Here is a 5,303-nt window from a genome sequence, read left to right as displayed (position 1 = left end):
ATATATATATATATATATATCCATATTAGTATCTTACATCTATTATTTTAAATAAGAGGTTTGATGATTTTACTTCTTTAATAATGAGATTTTCAGTACTTTAGGAGCAAATAGATGATAATTTTTAATGATAACGCTTTATTATGGGAATAACCCCTAATCTGTAAAAAGTACAATCTCCTATTTTGGATATCCTTACTCTTAATCTGAAAGAGGTCATGATACTGGTGGTTGTTGGGAGGATGCCGCTCAGATGGCATCAGCATCTCAAACAGCATGCAGTGCACTAAACATGGAGTTAATTGGGTTACTAAAGAACACGCTGATTAGTGATTGGCAGGGACTGGTAGTTTTAGATTTACTTGATTTGAGTTTACTTGAATTGTAAAAGGATGTGCATTTACATCGCATTGTTAATATTGTTGATATTTGTAGCTCAGATGCGGATTTGCTTATCTGAATACTTTACCAATAAAGCCGATTTGAATTTAAGAAAGCAATCCACCTACAACATCATAACTCACAATGGACAGTTTTATTTTTAAAAGAAGAATAAAAAACAGATATTGTCTTTTTTTTATTCCAGACATTTATTCTTCTTTCAACTCAACTGCTGAAAGATTGGAGATTGGTTATGCTAGCAGCGGTTAATGTAGCCTCGAGCCACTAGCCTCAACCACAGATGCCAAGCAGGCTACAGAGGTCTGGTGAGCTCACTTCTTTTGAACTCCACATCTCAAGATGTTTTTTAATTCTAAACAACCAATGCTGCCTCAAGGGATGTCACGTGAGGACATTCATCAGACTTTGTGCAGTCACAAAAGGCTTTATACGTACATCCTTTTTCACATACGGTATGCAGTACTCCCCAATACCTGTAAACAGCCTTTGATGTGTACAACCTGTGCAATGACCTTTCAATTGAAGATTGAATTGATAGAAATATCAAACAAATTGCTTTGCATTGAAAGTTTCACTCTAAAGACAGACATTTTGATTTCCAATCTGTGTATATGCCAAGAAGCTATCAGTCCCCACCCGGGTCTCGGTCATGGTACAACAATAAATAAATTTACCTGTAAAAACGTAAACCCATCGTTAGTACAGCCATGAAAGCAGCAAACAAATGAACGGGATAGATAGATTCTACCCGACCTAAAAAACCCGGCATGTTTCTAACAGTTGCGTGACCAGAGACATAACAAACCCCTGGTAAACATTGGAAGTGCATTTGAAAGAAGGAGACAGCGAGTCCATGGATGCTGGGGTCTCGGCCTGGCAACCTCCGTAAACTTCGAGTCTGGGGAGGAAGGGGCGGGGGAGACGACTCTCTCCAGCATTTTGAATTTTTACACAAGTCTAGCTCCCAGTATTACATATTGCATCTTAATGTAGTTATCTCTGCTTAATATGATCTGTGCACTGCAAACTTTAGCAGATTCTGAAAAACAACTAATGTGACTTAGTAATTAATATGTTTTTTCTAATAAAACATGAAAGAATACGTAGTGACCACCAACAAGTACTAAATCTGGGTTTACAGTGTAACCCGCCTTCGCCTTCACTGAGTGTGATCCAGCCAGAGTGAGTATTTATCAGTGTCAACGCATGCAGACTCACAGAGCTGTGTCTGAGACAGCTATACTCCAAGAGCCATGGTCCCACGTTTCTGCTGTAATGTTGGGCCTGGGAGTTCCAGCACGTCAGCCACGTCCTGCTGGCCTCAGACATGCATGGGTGGGGGAGACAGGGGACTGGTTAGAGCTCTCTGACAGCCTATTACTGCTGAACAAGCACACCTGACCCTCCATAAATTTGACCTGCTACTCATTTACAATGCTAAACAAGTACAGTTTGTCTGCCCGTCAGTCCTTCTGCCTCGTCTCCCTTTCTGTAGCTCTCTTTCTCACTTACCACACTTCTCGATCTCCTTCCCTCTCAATTTGATTTTTTCATAACACATGTCCAACGTTGGCTCCCACTCTCTGTTTGATATATCGCTGTCTTATCTTAAGGGACTGAAGCGATATATGAAAATGAGATAAGGATATATTGACCAAGGACTTTCATAGGAAGACAAAAGCTCCTCAATATTACATCCCGAACACTGTTAGACTTGCAATAACAAGGGTAGCTTTATGAAAAGATGAAGAGGATAACCTTGAAAAGAACATTTTTAATGTGGGGCAATGTTCCCTAACAGAAGCTTAAAGATCTTTTATTGAACTGTCCTCGGCCAAAGGTACATAATCTACTTCACCTTTTTTTCCTCATATTATGATTAAGAAAAACCAAGAAGTTGCCATTTTCAGGAAAACAAAAACCTTTATGGCTTTATCTATCTGATGTTGGCCTCCACCCAAATATAATGGAGGTAAAGATAAAAATCCAAAACAAAACATTTAAAACATGAACCTGGGAAGCAGGTCAACATGGGAACAAGACTTTATTTTAAAAGGTTGTAGACTAACTAGAAATATAGTTTTTGTAATTTGGATTGGCACAGTGCCCACTGCACTGGTGAATCTGGGTCAGCGTGAGCACGCATACATGCAGACACACACAGGACTACTTTAGTCATCCTTCATTTAGGCACTTTCCAAAATACTTGCTGTACGTCTGAAGACATCTGATGCATGCAATATTTTTTCTTTGCTGCTCAGAGGCATACAATGTTTTTTGTTGCCTGCCACCATACTGCTTCAGATAAAATCAGATACAGGAAAGGATGTGTTTACCTGTATAGTTTTTTATTTGATGGAAGAAGGACTAGAGAAAAGGACGATACTGGTTTAATGGCCCTTAAGAATACTCAAGGACAGCATAGTTAATGGGGCATCAGATAGATGACAGAGAACAAAAGAAATGGGGCGGATGTTAAAAGGGCGGTTGACAGGCGAGAGTTACATGAAATGCGTCGGAAATTTTCCATTTGTGATGTAAAGATGAATAGTAACTATAATGGGAACGGGAGACCGCAGTCAGTTACTTTAATGGCATCACTCTGAAAGCTTTTACAGTCGATATTTGCCCTAATGCTGATTTATTTCTTTGACTTGACTGTTGTTTGGTTTCTGAATTCATCAAAAAAAAACACCTGGGGAGGCTTTTAACACCATTTCACAGACTTCAAGGTGTTTGCTAAATTATTTTATGACGTGGGATTTCTTTTGGTTCAAGTTCATCATTCTTGAGCTGCTGTGACTCAGCTTGCTAGTCCTGCAGCAGCTGCCAACCTGGATCCCCCGCCACGACGGGATGTCAACACTCACCAGTCAAGTGAGAGAGTCTAAGTGACACTTCTGCCCTACTTCCTTGGGAGTTGACCTAACACTACTTTTGTGTGTCTGGGGAAAGACACATACATGTGAGAGTAGCCTGCAGTTGGCCAGCTGCATGGCTGTAATCTTTTTTTCCACCTTGAGCCACAGTTCCCAACCTCATGTATACAACAACTATTTACTTGGAAAAACAAATCTCATAAGTGCCTTCCTTTACTAATTAGGAAATGTGCCTAAAAAAGGTTTTCAATGAAATATAACCAATAATTTAAATAAATTCTGAGGGTCTTAGTTAGTCGTTAGTCGTTAGGCGAGCAAAAACTTAAAGCACAAATGGCAATAACATCTGTCCTGATGCATGTGGAAAGGTGTACTATAATATCTACTCATGCTAGGCTTTTATTTAGCTAAAATAAATTCTGCATTGAATTAAGGAATGATCAGAATGCCCCCAAAGACATGGTGTCGCCACGCCATGATTGGACAAGAGCAACAATGCACCAAGCTGCTCTCAATTACTATTTAGGAGCCAGTCCCCAGACCCTTTGCAACAGGTGATCTGAATAACCTTCCAATCAACTCAGGGCAATTGGCAGCTAAAACAAATTGGGAAAAGGGAAGTACAGCCCGTAAACAATTCCATACAACAGTCGGTAAGGTTAAAATAGCTGGATTATTTGGTGTTTTTGCATATTTTCTCTCATTAAGATATACTTTCCATTACTACCAACAACTTTCTAATCCCTATCGTTACAGTATAGATTGAATCCCTACAAGCATCCAAACCTTTTCGTATAATGACATTTTAATTATGTTGTAACCCTGATAAACTTTCTTGTTTAGGCATTTGTTTCTCAGGTTCACCGAAATCTAGTTGGCATTAAAGCAGCAACATTTTAAAGGCAAGATAATACCAATTTATTTTTTACAGTATTCAGGTTTAGTTAAATGTTTAACATTTCTATGTGCAACACCCAGCATGTTATTACCCAGCTTCTTATTAAAGCTTCTGAATGCAACAGTCAATAAATTAAAAGAGCACCTTTTGGAAACTTCACAAACAGGAAATAATACTCTTAACTATAACTAAAGGTAACAAATTATTTAGCACAAGCTGATTATCACACCTCTAGGGAGGTACAGTATGTACTCAATCTAAAGTCAACTAAATGTAAAATACTTATAACTTATAAATGTATGAGTCACATCTTCTCTTCAGTAGGTGTCTGCTAGAATCCAGCTGAGTACATTCCCCTGTAGTGAATTCTCCAGGGTGTTTCCTCGGAATACCTGCATTTTGAGGCGTGTGCGTGACCGAGTTGTGGGGGTGCATCCTGAGCGATGAATGTTACATTGGGGAGCTGCAACCTCAGCGCAACTCAGAAACAGGGAAGATCCATCATTCAGGACAGCCTTGGAACAGTGGAGCTGCCGGTCTACATGTACAGACCGATATACAGTACACATGCAGGCATACATAACATGCAAGTTTACATGTCACCCTCCTTACCTTCACACACAAGGCTGCTGTAATCAATCCTGCTGCATGCTGCTCTGCATCCCACCATCTGTACTGAGCTGTCCAACTGCAAGATGAAAAGCTACTGTATCTGTGATCACATCCTCTCATCTGCACCCTCTGACAAGGCTGAGGGATTATTAGTGAGATTGGGTAAATGGCTGACATTTAGTCTTTGCAACCTCTATTATTTATTTGTCCGAGAGGGGTCCGGTTGTTGATTGTAGGCCATATGGCTCTGTAGTGTAGGGCAACGACATGGCACATTAAACATGTGCCAGGAATTTATAAACCTCCACAACACAAAAGGTCAAAGCATGCCATCTGAACAGAACTGTAAGATGGCACACAGTGTTAATGTAAAATGTAGGTACTGTCCCCCAGACCACTGTGGCGGTCAAAATTATTACGTGAAACTCGCTATAATCCAGTTTGCAAAGGACACTAAATTTCCCTCTAGGCAAATGAGTACTTTAGCCCAGTCTGGAAATACTGTTAAAAAA

Source organism: Etheostoma spectabile, chromosome 9 (assembly GCF_008692095.1).
Source record: "Etheostoma spectabile isolate EspeVRDwgs_2016 chromosome 9, UIUC_Espe_1.0, whole genome shotgun sequence".
Taxonomy (NCBI): Eukaryota; Metazoa; Chordata; class Actinopteri; order Perciformes; family Percidae; genus Etheostoma; species Etheostoma spectabile.
This window is presented reverse-complemented; position numbering follows the sequence as displayed.